Genomic DNA, 15,102 nt, shown 5'->3' with positions numbered 1-15,102 from the left:
TCCTCACAGGCCACTGAAAATGAAACTCATGTCCTGCTCACAGCTTTCTGCAGCCCAGGACACACTAGGCACTCTGCTCTCAGCTGGAGCTTCTTAATACACAGTGGGGATAAGTAATAATACAGACAGACAGCAAAATTAATTTCCTTTGTTCTTCAAAGCTTGAGCTGTGTTTAAAGTGGAGAGTGTTCCCTAAAAAACTGCTGGACTCCTAAATTAGGAATGTTACATAGGAAAGTGGGAGTGATTGCAATCTGATGCAGAAAAGGTACCATAATGATATGAAATTATTTCTGCTTACTTCCTCTGTACTCTGTTTCTGAGGGATGGGACAGATTAAGCTGCTGGGGTGGTTCCTTCTGAATTGTTCTTGTTATTAGTGAGCTGTTCTTCGTGCTGTCTGCACAGCCAGGCTTTGTTCAATTCCCTGGCTGTTGGGCATCATGTTCATCTCTGCAGGACAGTCTGTGTTTCACTTCTTTGAAGAAAGCTTTTATGTCCTTTGGTTGGTGAAGGTAATCTCACCAAACTGACAGAAGAGCTCTAGCACGTTTGTAACTTGCTCGGATTTGCTTGGTCTGATATCATATGAGAGCTGTGTATGATGCACTATCTTGGCAACTTTCCTAGATGGTGAGCTAACTGGTTTTGCAGGATTGCTGACTTCAACACTGTGTATTTTGAGGCTAGCATTTACTTATTTGGTGCTTTATTATATTAACCCCCTATACTCTGAAAATAAAAGATTGGTTTGGGTAAAGCAGGAGGAAAAGTGCTTGGTCATGAGGGTTTCTTAATGTTCGGTAAACCCATACTGCATGACTAAGAATAGTTATCAGTTCGTACCAGCAGGCTGTGTTGATATATTTATGGCCATCAAAAAGGGTTTGAAAGCTAGTCTAAAAGCAGAGCTTTTTTTTTTTTTTTTTTAAAATCTCCCTGCAAAAAAGAAAAGAGTTCAAAAAGAACAAGAAAAAATTTTAGTGAGAATGCAATAGGCAAAGCAAAACAACAAAAAACCCAGGTTTTCAGCTAAAAGACTATGTTTCCATACAGAAATAACATCCTGCCTTATATTCCTGCTCTTCAGTTGGCAGGACCCGATGGAGGAGCATCCCAGGGCTCCCTGGCCATGGGGCATCGTGGTGAAGAGGCAGTCCCAGTAGGGACTCACACTGGACCTCAGAAGAGATGGAGACTTAGGGCAGGCAAACTGCAGCTCCCTTGGAGCAGCACTGCAGTAGAGTATCGGAACTGAAGTGTTTTCCATTTTTATGGCACTTTTTTACACTTTCCTAGAAAAATCTTCACAGAGAACTGTTCTATCAAATTTCATATACAGGCAAACAAACATAAAACACTTTCAGGGAAAATTCCCAGCCAGACCCTGCTGTTTACTTCTGTAAATCTAGGCTTCTGTTTTTCAAGTTTACTGGTAAAGAAAAGTCTATGACGAATTCCCCTTTGGGACCTGTATTTTAGGCAGTTGGGGCTATATATCTATACCAGCTGACAACTATTTCCTTCAATGTAACTTACCCACTTACAACTGGAGGACTTTTACTGCATGCTCTGCTAGCAGTCACAGCTATTTCCATCACCCTCTTTTGCAAATTCTGCATTCTGCACATCCCCCTTTTGACGTGCGCCTCCTCTTCAGCCAGATCTTGCAAGCAAACAGCTGCTTTTGCAGCACCCTGATCTGGAACATTGCTTCAAATTACAGAAGGCAGATACGTTTATTAATATTTAAGATCTGTCAGTGACTATTTTAGCCAGGCTGATGTTTCTGCTGAGATCTTCACAGCAAAAAAAGAAATGAACAAAACAAATAAAGGGACTTGAGATCTTGAAGCCACTTCTGCCACATAGTAGCCTTCCAAGCAGCCTTCCTTGAAGACAGAGGCACTGCTAAGGGGAAAAAGCATGTTGTCCTTACCCTGCCCTTCTACATTCCTAGGTCATCTGTTGTTTCCCACTACTGGAGACCAAGTATAGGAAGTCTTGTCTCTCTTGGTGCGTCTGCTTTTCCTGTTATACAAGCTTGTAGTTTTTTTCTCGTTAAGAGTTCTTGAGGGGAGAGCAGTAGGGCTGATGGAGTAAGCAGAGACATTTAGCTTTTTGACATCTCAAAGAGTGGTCTCTCCTCCAAGCCTGGCACCGGTAGAGAAGAGATTTCCAAGGATTCATATGAATGCATGTGAAATAAGAGCACTGCATTCGGTTCTTACACGGGCTCTTGGGTACCAAAAAAGCAGTCTGAACACAACCTGGGGTCTGTTTCATAAGACGCAACTATAGAATCAAACTTTCAGGAGGTGTCCTGGCCCTGGGCCACCTCAGGTCTTCGCTGCAGATGGCACTTCTCTGTTGTACCAACCAGAGGTCTGGGGTGGTTGCTGAAGGGGAACAGTCGGGAGAACAGCCGGGAGAAAGAGTGAAGTTTGCCATGGTTGGTGCACCTACCAGCTCTGCCTCAGATTACCGATGGGAAGGATTGTTTGAGGCAAGACCCCCAGCAGTGAGGTCTTGTTGTCTTTGCAGCCATCTCAGGGAAAGCTTAGGGAAAGAACAGGCGCAGACACCAGGAGGTAGCTGAGATCAGGCTGCTGATGGCTGTGTGGCTTCCCCGCACAAGCGGGTTGCTAAGTTCCCCGCACAGCCCTGCGAGTGTGTCATTCTCTGTGTGGGCAGGTGTAAAAAAACTGTTTCAGAAAGTTTCGAAGGAAGCTTAACGACAGTGAGCAGAGCTGCAGCTCCATGCGGATAGCCCAGGCCCATTTGCAAAACACGAATGCCACCCCCGCGCAGCACAGAGATCAGCTGACAAAGGCAGGAAAGCTGTAATTTTTTCCCTAAAAACAAGAATTATCCTCATCAAAACTTCACCCAAAGGCTTTTGATTTTTTTTCCAATGATGGCATCTGATTTACAGTGATTTTATTTACATCAGCTATTAAATATATGTGTCCAAATGTGCATAGGCTTGCATGCACCTAAGATGTCCTCTTGCAATTAATTCAAGCAAGAGTTGAGTGTGCTCCAGCCTCAAGAACTGAGTAAAGGAAGAGTTCAGGGAAGGTACCCGTGCTTAAAGCAGTGAAGCGGTAGGATATTTTTGGATATAGCATGCAAATGACAATAAATCTCAAAATCCAGAGAAGTAAAGGGGCACCAAAGAGAGCTGCTTGCATTCTCCTGCTATTTATTATGTGTGCCTAATTGCAGCAAAGTTCTTTTTTTTTTTTTTCAGTCTCTTGTCATTACAGTGCTATGTTTCATAAATTGGTATCTGTCTATTTGTCTCTCCTCTCACTTTCTCTCTCCTTCACTAAAATTTTAACTGGCATAGGCAATTAGCTGCCTCTGGCCTCTCTGCATTTGACATTGTTCCACTCCCAGATAAACAACTACATGTAAATTGAAAATATCAGTGCTGTCTTAATCTTCTGTTTCTGAAGGTGTAAGTGACCTCTGGAATGACTGGTATAAATGCACGCCTGGTCATCAGGGAACATCCTTGGCTTTTCTTGCTCAGTGGCTCTTCTCCTCCTAGAGACTCAGCTCAGTTGTCCCAGAGGAGTGGAGTAAGCAGCACAAGACAAACAAGTTAGTGGGAAGTCTGTCAGCCAGATTTCCAGCCTCTCTTTTCCCCTCCTTACTTACAAGGTATGATACCCAGGTTTGGCACATGGAGAGAGATAAACACAAATCTGCTCAGGCACTAGCAATTAAGAGATCTCAGCCTGAAAGATTATTCACACTGTCACAAACAGGCTGCTCTTCACTCAACCACCTCTCCACTTCAGAGACAGTTAGGTATCCCTACACAGGAGAAAAAGTTTCATATGTCTGTAGGCAACAGGTTTTAAACATCATTGGGTTCAAGCTCATGATCCAATGCAATATCTACTACCCATATACCATATTAGCTTGTTTACCTAACTTCAGAACTTCTGCTAATAGAATATGACTGCTTTTCCACATCAGGATATCAACCTTGATTTCTTGGCTACACATCCCTGAATTTCCTTGGAAGACCTTCACACAGTTTTGTTTTGCAGGGATATGTTCTAGATGCTCAGAATGGCTCCACATGGGTAGATGTGTTCCTGAAGCATGGCTTTGTAACCATCATACAGCCCTACTCCTGAAAACTGATGAAAAGCCTGACTTCCTGAGAGAGGAGGACAGTGTGCATCTTCCAAAAATGCCACTTAATTTATATTCTTCAGCAAACTTGTGGCATCTGATATATATATTAAATACAACAAAAGCTGTCAGATTGTGTACACTTAGACCCTAGGGAACTGTTTCTTGCTTGCTCACCTGTGCTTCTGTAGTATGTAAAGGAAAGTACATACTGTGCTCGGGCCCTTTACAAGCTGGAAAAGAGCTTGCTTGTAATTAATAAGACAACTAGAATAATGAAAAAAAATAGCAACAGTTGCAACTTAATACCCTTTTCAAGAAGGAAACGCATTATTAATGAACTGTACTATTAAAGCTATCACCCAATGTTCAGAGTGACACTGGTTTTATACTGGTGATATATCTGTCATTCGTCTACTCACTTCAACACTGGCATTGCCTTCAGAGCAATCTAAACTGTTGCTTCTTTCCACAGAGACATTGTTTGTTTCAATGTAATGCAATTAAGAACAAAAAAAACAAGACCCTTAATTAAGATGCAGACCTGGGAATGTTCCTAAATTTACTCCAGTGTGTAGCTGGTCTGAATTCGATACTCTGTGACAAGCAGTTATTTCACCACTTGAAGCCAAGCACTGGCTAAAAATCTCTTATACTTAGAAACCACAACTATACAAATGCACTTATTTTGTAAAACATGGCAAAAAGGGATAAAATAAATTATTGAAATCCCAGCCACTCACCATAACTTGAATTATGAGTCTTTTCTCTTCTTTAATAACGCTGCTTTAAAAACTCTTATTTCTATGCAGTAAGTGGTCTGCCTGCCAAAGCAGAAGAAATTGTGTTAGTTTTCATCCAGCCACTTTCTCGCCACCAGACTGGTGACTTAGTAGCAGTCATTTAATAAAACACATAAACAACTTCTGATTTTGCAAATACTCCTTTATATATATAAGCATTGCCATGCACTAGTGGCCATATTTTGGCTGCTCAATATGTTTTTTTTAAAAAATTATTGCGTAGATGTTTTTTCCAAATCCATCCCCATACTCCAAAATGTGGAAAATGATGGTTTGCCACTCGTATTTAGGATGGCAGCACTGAGAGGGTAGCTTCTTCTTATAGCTTAGCTTAACTTAAATCACATTAGAAGCACATAGACTTGCACTGATGCAGAATATGAATATGGATGTTTTATTTAAGGTCAAGAGTAGCAAATTTCAGTGCACATTGTTTGGAAATTAGTGTCTATAATTGTCTCACTAAGCCCAGTTCACCTCTCATCCGTTATTAAACCATGCTGGATGAGCTAGTGGTCTGCATTCACAGCCCAAACAAACCATGCGTTGCACCTATGTGGGTTGTGGGATCTGGAGAACCCACAGGGCTTACTTCCAAATATGAAATTCCTCCTGCCCTTGGAAGTTCAGGCATCAACTCCATCCTGGCTTTCTTGCAGCAAAATTAATTTGATGGCTGTTAATAGGAAGTGCTCCAAGGAGAGAGAATCTCTTTGTTCTGCAGAGTGTCTAGTGCATGAAGGACAGGGATGGCAGTGGGGACCAAGGGCCGCAAAGGTCACTACCTCTTAGTTTTACACATGCCTTCATAACCTTATCTGCTTGAATGTCAATAATTTCAGCAGTGTTCACATCCAGTGTTCTCTAGCTATTACACTCCCTTTAAAAATATGTATTTGTTTTCTAAGTGCTAATTGGACCCTGTAGCATATAGTCTAATTAGATGCATCTCAGCTTTTATGCTTTGCTGTAGGCATCACTCCACCTTGCTTCCCATCATTGGCAGTACCACATACATGTCCCACCTGATCCTGGACACCGCAGAGGAAGTGCTCACTGTGACTGAGCAGAGACTTCCTTCTGAACGAGACTTGCTTAGTTTTCTGCTAAAAAATCCCTGTGATATCTGGGTTATGGTTTTCAGCTGGCATCTGATTTGCTTCGAAGGGTCACGTGCCTTTCTTTGCACAGACCTAGTGTGACCCACAGCGTATCGAACACCTCACACTGCGTCTGCCTAGCGATTTGTCAGGTTTCTCCAAAGATGTGAAGCACCATCAGAAGGTACTTGTCTTTCTGTGACTGCAGGGGAGTTTAGGAAAGCTGGGTATACCTGGCCCTGTAACGACCTTCCCCTCTTCACTGAGCAGTTCCTTTCCACACTGAAGGCTTAAGTGTCTTTTCTCCATTTTTGTATTTAAGTCCCTTCTACCTTCAGGTAGTCAATGCACAAAGTATGGCTGTTCTCACTGGCTGTTGGACATCATTTTCTTGCTAGAAATAGGTCAGCTAAGTAATGGCCAAAAATGTTTCACCTAGATGAATACGCCATTCCAGCCCAGGGGTATCCATGTAAATGTGTCAGGTCCCCCCACCCCAGGCCCCCTTATTCCTTCAACACCTCTGCTCATTTCACAAGTCATTGAAAACCTCAGATTTTTTATTATCATATTGTATGAATATCTTTGTGACATGAAGAGGCTGACATCCTGTTGCAATAACCTTTTCAGCAAAGCTCAGTTAAGGCTCAGCTTCGCACTGCCCTTGCTACCATGACAAGAAAGCACTTCTTTAGCAGAAAGGAGGAAACTGAGGGTGAGCCCTGCTCTCATCTGTAATTGAATTAGTCAGTGTGCCTCTCCTGTTGCTGAAGTAGGAAATCCAGTGTCAGAAAGGAGCAGCTGAAATGAAGAATGAAGAAATTAGTATTAGAGCTGAAGACCAAAAGTATTCTCATCAGCATATACACCCAGACGGTAGGAAGTCAGGCATGGACAGCTTCAAGAGGATTATCATTTCCTTTGTACACTCTGCCAGCCACAGCAGGATTAAATAATGATTTTTCCAGACTGAAGCTGGGAGAAATTAACATAGCTGGCCCCAAAATGTGCACCAACCTACAAAGAAATTCATACTAGGGAGCCTGTTCAAAGTTCCTCAAACCACTGAGGAGTGTCCCATCCATTTCATCTGGCTTCAGATCAGACTCCAGAAAAGCCAGGACAGCAAAGGCTCTCTTTGGGAGAAAACCTTAGCTCAAGACTCCAGTTGGGGCAGACCTCACAAGCCCCATTGCTGTCAAGTATTGAGGAACAATTGTCTCTCAAAGGCCACAAGATGATGATGTAAATTCACACCCCTCCATTCAGCTTGTGTGCAGGACCACAATGTCACAGGGATGCCAGATGCCGCTGCATGAAAGTCAGGGAGACAACGCTATGGTGGATGTAAATAAGCCTTGCTCCACTCAGACAAGCACAGATCCCTGTTTTTACCCTCCCGATATCATTTCTGCAATATTGAAACCCTTAGGCACCAAAAAGAGAGACATGGTAAAAGCAAAGAACTGATTGAGAAAATATGTCCTTGCATTAGCATTCAAATGTTTCAGAAGGCCAGTGTTTTCCTCTGGAAATAATGGGATGATCTTCAAAAGCAAAGGGATTCTGAAAACAGAGAGAAAGGTAACCTCAAATTGCTGGACGAATCCCTTTCATTACGCTGCTTTCTGTGGGCAAGGTCCAGAACCTTTGTTCTCTCTCATATGAAGTTAAAGAGAAGCCAAGATGATTTTTAAAGAGCACTGAGGTGACTCAGCCTAATTACTCCAGCAGCAGCAATGGCAAGTGCAACATGCTTGAGATTCCTGTTGTGACCTTGTGCCTTGCTCCAAGCCACATGCTTTCAGATAATAAAATAGTAAAAACCCTTCTTCTCCCTGGTAAAAGGGCTCATTTGAAAGGGGACTCATTCCAGTCTAGTGACAGCACTGCTTCCATTTTCAGCCCTGACATGTTTTTCTTTCCATGGAGCCATCGCACTTCACACACAGCCTCCACAGCATCCTCCCCTGCCCGGGGCTCTGCCACATTGCCTAACAATGAGTTGCAGGAGGGAGATTTCAAACTGCAGTCCTTCCCATGAAGGGAAGCAGCACTGTGGAGAGGAAGGGACCACATCCAGCCCGCTCTGGAATCCAGCACCGACCCTAGTGGTGTGCGCACCACTTGTCACCTGTCCTACTGCCCAAGGCTGCCAAAATCTCAGACAGTTGTGGCTGTTCCACACTACCTACCAGAGCTATCAGGAAACCTTCTGCCTTCCAAATCTCCCACTTCCTGGCATTCCGGTTCCTCCCCATCATCCCACATGTCTATGGACACTTGAAGTCCCTCCCTGTGCCCAGTAGCATCCTGTGGGACGTATATGCTCACATCCCCTGAAAGGGTTGCTTTAAGTGGATATTTCACTCAACTGCTTTTCACCCTCCAGCATGAGGACACCACAGATCATGTCTAAATCTGTCTCAGCTGGAGGTTTGAAATGTCACAGAGACATTTGCTGAGGGAGTCGAGGACAAAGTCATGCAGCACCCACCTCCATCAGGAGCTGTGCCCCACGACAGCAACTTCCCATCTCTGAAAGTTTTGTTTACTGTGCCGCTGTTTGGATGAAGAACCATGAGGTAACTTCACCGAGCAAGAATAGCTCTACCTATCATTATATGAGAAAGACATCTTTCCTCAGTCAGCAGACAGCTTTTATGTAGTGGGAGATAGAAATATAAGCAAAAGTGCAATATATCTTACCCTGTACTCTGAGTGGTTTTGCTACCATGAGAACCTCATCTCTGAATTGAAAGGGAACAAAGGCTCAGATAACACTCTGCAATAACATTTGTATCCTGTTCTGAAGAGGATTAGAGCCTGGCCTTGTGCTGTTTTCTGGTGGAGAAAAAAAGTGTGGGCGATTAACTTAGTGTCATTAGGATGCTCTTGGTACCATCTGTATCTTTTTCACTGCCACCAGCACTTGCCCAGGACAAGAATCCCCACTGTGCTACAAATCAAAGCTAACACCTTGGAAATGGTAAGAAAAATGCATGAGCCTTTCCTCAACATTTTACATCTTAGAAAAAGTGAGAGAGACACGGAGAGGGAGCAGAGGCCAGAGGGGGAGCGCTGGTCACTACAGCAGACAGCTGCTTTAGACCTCTGGCTGCATAATGGTCATGAAGTCATTTAGCACTGATCAAATGATGGAAACGGTTGTTCATGAATATTTTATTGGAATATTTTCACAAAGTATGCATTTCAGTCAAGAAGCATGTGTTTGCCCAGTGCTGCATAAAGATGAAAGGGAGAGAGGGAGGGAGGAAGAGGATAGGAGAGGGGAGAGAGTGAGCCCTGAAATAATTATCAAATCCCTCCCCACATGAATGGCTTCCTGCTGAAATCCTCTGATGGATAAATGCAATAGAGATATCAGACTGGGATAGTTTTTGTGCCTCACTAGCACAGCTCCACTTCTGTAGCTTCACTCTGGCACTGTAAGTTTAAGTGTTCACCCAGTTCATGCCTCTGCATCCAGACCTTCGTCCTGTTCACTTGCTACCACCTGTGGACATTCCCCCATCCTCTCTCACACCCTTTCATGTAAAGCTGCTGCTGTGTGAATGAGATGGGGCTGTTGCTCCTCATCTCCCCTCTTGGGATACATGTTGCTTGGGCTGCCTGATCCCCAGGCACATTGCTTCTCAGCCTGCAGTGAAGGCTGCTAACTCATGCTCTCCTTCTCGTGAGCTGGGACGGGCAAAGGGCACCGACCGCTGTGCTGTCAGCAGCCCAGCCGACGGATGGTGGCTCAAGCCATAGCATGGCATGCTTGTCTCTACCACAAAAAGTGGCACCCTGTATTTGACAAGAGTGAAGGGTTTCCAGCTGGGTTTGGCTGGAAAAGGAGAGGCAATCTTATAGCACTCCTCTGCCTGCCTGGATGTAGTACAGAAGTCCTGGGCATGAGATGGACAAGTTAAAGGTGTCTACAGGTGAGAGAGACTTGCTTCTCCGTAGTGGCTGTCATCCTGCCAGATGCCCAGGGGAGCACAGTCTCCTCCTAGTACCTCACAGGGGAGGGATTGAAGAGCAAGAGGCAAAACCCTTTCATATCAAAGGGAATCTGTTCCGACTTCCGAGGCTTGCATTTCACAGAACGAGTCCCTTCTTCAGCGGGCATCCTGCTGAGCCTTTTATCGCTCATCACAGGCAGAGTGTGGCACATGTGCTGCGTCCCCCCGCAGTGAGAGTATCAGTGCGTCCCCTGCCGCTCCCGTTCGGCACAGGACATGTAGACAGGGATGCTCACAACCCTCCTGCTGCCAAGGTCCTGGCACAGACAGCGACTGCTGTTCTGGGTGGATTTTCATATTCCATTACTTTTGGCAGACACGGCAATGCCAATTAAAAGGCGAGCGGTGAGATATTGCTGTATGCACACAGCAAGTAGAAGGAGAGGGAAAGAGAGGAGAAGCAGACATCACCTAGTTCTTTGTACTCCCTGGAATAATTTGATATTTAAAAAAAAAACTTTGCCAGGCTGTTGATGACCCCTCAGAGCCACTAAGAGAGATCCTTATTAGCAATCTGTGCCCTCCCTGTTAGACAATCAGGAGTTCTGTTTGTATGCTAATAGGTTTCCACCGAGGAAGAGCCCTACCCCTGTGGAGCAGTTTGTTAAAGGGAGAGGAGACCTTTGGGATGGCCTTTTCCTTCCACCAATTATCATCAAAGCAACAAATCTTCTGACTGTGGGCTCCATGAATAAAAAATATAATGGTCCCAGCACGCCAGTGTAAGAATTGCTGCAACTCTGCTCCTTCATACTCCTTTCTCTTAGCGTGGCAATAGAAGCCTGCAGCAAGAAAACAATATCATGAGGTGTTTATTGTAGATGTTAATAAGATGCTGGAGGAAGATAGAGTACCAAAGCTAGAGAATCCTTGGAGATACCTGTCTCAAGCCAATTTGCTTTCTTCCTATGGGCAGGAATAAGAGCTGACTCAGACATAGTGAAAGCACATTAGCAAGATGTTCTTGCCGTCGTGGAGGTGAAAAAAAGTAGCTCTGTGCTGCAAGACCCACATGAGTCCCATGTTTATTGTCAGTCTTTTGTTAAGGCACTGAAGTTGTGGGATCTTGCTGGTCTTTCTGTGATGCCAGCAGCCAAACTGGTTTGGGAGAGGCTGGTACAAGTGCTTGGTGACTCACCCCTTAGCAGCAGATTTTCTGGAGAGCTCCCCTGATCCTTTGTCTTTCTGCCCTGCTCACCATGCAGCAGAAGGATGAGCAAAGACTCTCCAGCTTTCTCCATCTGCTGATGGGCTCCATCCAGCTGCCCACCCCTGGGCAGATAGTGCTGCTGCTTGGATGTCTTTTACACACCCACAGCCCAGCTTCTTTCCCACTGAAACTCTTGGCATAAGAACACAATGTACGACACCATCTGCCCTTCACACAGCTCGCATCCACGTAAGAGGATGGACATAATGCCCACAGAATGCAAGGACAGGGTTGCTGTCCTTGAAAGAAGAAAGAGAGGGTGAACCAGGAACACAGAGGCAACAAGAGGAACAGAAATGAGCAACAGGAGATCAAAAAGGACGAAGTCTATAGGGGAAGAGAAGGGCTGAGATAAAGCCCTTTCACAGGCCCCACACATGCAATCCACTGTACCACTGAAGCACAGGATTGCCTGCCTGGGTGTACTGCTGTTGTAGGAGCGAGGACTTTTGTATACAAGAGATTAGGAGCTAGTTTCTCTGTTGGCATCACAATGCTGCAATGTGTTCTTGCTAGAGAACATGGAGTTCTTGTCTTACAGACGCTGAGTCACAGGAAAGACAGAGCAGTCATTTCAGGGTGTTGACAGCTTAATACAAGGTTAGGCCTTCTATTTCCATGCCAACAGCATGGTGACAAATACAAATGAATTGTTCCAGGTCAGCTGATGAACTTTCCCCACAGTGAAAAATGAGATCGTGTTGAGTCTTCCTCTAACAAGTGTGGAGCTGAGTCAAGATATGAGCATGCTCTCCAGTTTCTTCAGCCTGTGCAGAGGTGTTGCTGGCATTAGTAGATGCTCGTGGGATGGATAGGGTAGGATGCCTGTCTTACAGCACTTTTTTTTTCTCCTTATTCATTTTTCCCCTTCTAACGGTGGTTTGGGGGGCTAGGCATGAAGGATAGAGATCACCTTCTTTGTATTACAGTGATCATATCACCTAAGTTCCCTTGCAGTTCCCAGGTCTCCCCCACAATATGGGCTGCCAAGCCAGGAATAATATGCTTATTACTACCCTGCTAGGTGTTCCCCAAGGTGGCAGAGGCAGCTTCAGGTCTGCATCCAGAAGCAGACATAAAATATCCCATAGGCCCAGACCATCTCTTCTGAGGGACACTACTCCACAGGAGTTTGCTCACTTGAGGCCACCCCAGCCCCAACGAGAGTAGAAACTTCCTCAAAAAGAGTCAATTTTCTGAAGAAGCAACACACGTTAGTACATATTTGTGTGTAACACATTTTTTGATACTGTTTTCTGCCCTTGATCAAAAAGAAATGTCACATTTCCTGCTCGGTTCCTTTCCTTTATCTCTTTTTAATCTTAAATGCAATTTGAGTTGTTCCAAAATTATTAATTCTCCCATGCCGGTTACCAACTCAAAAATTCCTGGTAGAAATAAGAACGGAAATCAGAGCTGAAAGCTTACCTACTACCAGTAATTCACAGTGCTTTTTGAAGACTTTAATCAAGAGTAAGCAGATTTTTTGCTCAAAAAGTGGTGACTTTGGCTCTGAACCTAAATAGGTGCAATTTTTATGTCAGTAAAAACAATGTTTTTAATTAAATAGATATAGGAGTAGAATATTAGCTTAATGGATTAACTCAACATGTCACCCTTCATTATAAACCTGCAATGCTGAACTCTCCTGAGAACAGACGAAAGTTCTGGGCCAAACCAAGGGCCCACCCAACCCGATAACCCGTCCCCACTGGTGTCATAAACAGATAGGAAGACAGGGCTTTAAGAACAGCGCAAGCATGTGCTTCCATATTGCTTTCACAATGTTGTTCCCAAATAATATCCACAATACATGAATTACTAAAATCTCAGTGATGAAACAAGTTCTAATACAATATCCCCTTTGAAACTGTACCTTGAAAGAAAACACTTTGCTGCTGAGTTCAAAAGGAAAAATAAATACAGTTTCAGATCTTTGGTGTCAGATGTAGCAGTATACAAGGATGACAGAGTCCTTTACGCTCAACAGGAATTATATACTGGATCATTCTGTTCACTATCTCATGCAGAAAACCATCAGTGTTAATATAAGATGCAGCTCAAAAGCCGGTGAGTGGACCTAGTCCCCTCTGGTTATTTATTATACAAGCAGAATGAGAAGGATGTTGTCTGTGACCTCTGTTGCCTTATTTTTAAAATATGCTGTTTGCTGAATAGCTAGATTAGAGGTAGAGATCCCCCAAACACCTTGTTCCAGTTCATTACTCAGTCTTACAAGGAAAGTCTCTTTGCTCTCCTGGAATGAGCTGTTCTGCACCAGGCATTACATAGGTGTGAGATGGGGAGCAGGCCTGTCTGAGAATGAGTGTGTGAGAATAACTGATTCTCCAAATCCTGGGAGGTTTCAAAAAAGTATTACCACATAGTAATAATAATAACAACAACAAGAGGAAAGAAAAAAGGGAAAAAAGGGAAAAAAAAAAAACATAAAAGAAAAAGAGTGTGAGGTTAATCTGAAGTGATCTTCAAAAAATTCATGGAATCAGGTATGGGGAAAAAAAATGTGTATGCAATTAAATGAAGTGTTTTATTTGACTAAATTAAGACATTTTGTTTTAAGTAATGGGGTTAGGTTAATCATTCCCATCAGAAGAAAAAGATAACTAATCTTTTTTATTTTTATTTTTTGTTAATAAAAGTAAGACACCTAAGTACTGCCAGAAAGAGTTCATTTTTGTCCAGAGCCATTTATATATCTGTCACTGCTTACAAGAGATCCTGGACATCTGAGACACCTGAAACAAGTACCTAAACATAAAGACTTTTGTGACACCCTGCTGGGTTTGCTACTGTCATGTGGGCTTGCAGCCAAAGTGAGAAGACAGGAAAGAGATGACTATTACACTAGGGAGCTGCTGCTCATGTCTAGGAATGGTGGAGGATAGAAAGAGAAGGAACTGAAATTTGGGTCTTGCTTTTTACTCAAACACAAGTTGCTGGGCTCTGCAGGGTTGTGTCTGGCACTTCCTACTTCACCTTGGGAAAGTGGGCCATCAGCAGTTTGCAGGCATTGAATTTATGGCTCGGTGCAATTTAGCTATCTTACAGATTTATCTTGTGCAAGGGAATTCCCTGTGCAGTCAATAACAAGTTAAGGCTAGGCATTTCTTTGCTGGTAAGATATAGATGTAACCACTAGCAAAACTAGCAGGTTGTGTTAATTTTTGTGGCCTTTGTCTGCCTGCCTGTCCATCAGCCCTTACTGAGAGCTTTTCCATCCATTGGCCACTTGTGCCGTAAGGTAAGCAGAGTAGCAGAGCTGACCTGACGGTAAAGAATTTTTTCCTAATGTCCAGTCTGATGACAAGATCCATTCAGTATTGAGATAAGCTGAGGGGAAGGCGGGTGATACTCAGCCCATTCCTCGTGCTGGGCGCCAGTCAAGCTGCACGAACACTCGAGCTAGGGGGTGTTCCAGACAAGGTGAGGGGCCGGGATGCATTCAGGGCTTCCAGCTGTGCCAGATGCACTCTTTTAGAAGATTAGATACTAGTGATATTAGTATCAGTAATAGTATCACTAGTATCACTAGATATTAGCATATCAGTGATATGGGTGATATTAGTATCATACCCCGAGTTACTTCAGAGTCACTTTCCTCTGTGGGCTCCTAAACAAAGCTCCTTGCCTCTTTTCAAAACCAAAGTCCTTAACAGGAAGGAGCGGGCCTTATTCATACTGTGGACATCAGCTTATTGCAGAGCTGGCTGATACAGAGAGCTCTAGCAGCGTAAACTGATTTGCTTCTTAAAGCAATACAATAAAACCAGCGAATACTCTGTGTAGAC

The 15,102-nt window shown here is 43.8% G+C and overlaps 1 protein-coding gene across 4 annotated transcripts in view; it reads left to right on the top strand.

Annotated features, from left to right (window-relative positions):
- The window catches only part of SYNDIG1 (synapse differentiation inducing 1), a 70,966-nt gene that overhangs the window by 45,799 nt on the left and 10,065 nt on the right, over positions 1 to 15,102 (top strand). For 2 of the 4 annotated variants that reach the window (XM_066993531.1, XM_066993530.1), the window contains exon 4: positions 1 to 15,102. This exon is cut by the window's left edge. The exons of the other annotated variants lie outside the window; for them this stretch is intronic. The gene's annotated coding sequence lies outside the window, so the exon portion shown is untranslated. 4 annotated transcript variants of the gene reach the window in all.

This window comes from Anser cygnoides, chromosome 3 (genome assembly GCF_040182565.1).
Source record: "Anser cygnoides isolate HZ-2024a breed goose chromosome 3, Taihu_goose_T2T_genome, whole genome shotgun sequence".
Taxonomy (NCBI): domain Eukaryota; kingdom Metazoa; phylum Chordata; class Aves; order Anseriformes; family Anatidae; genus Anser; species Anser cygnoides.
The sequence above is the reverse complement of the archived record's forward strand: the minus strand, read 5'-3'. Positions and strand labels throughout refer to the sequence as shown.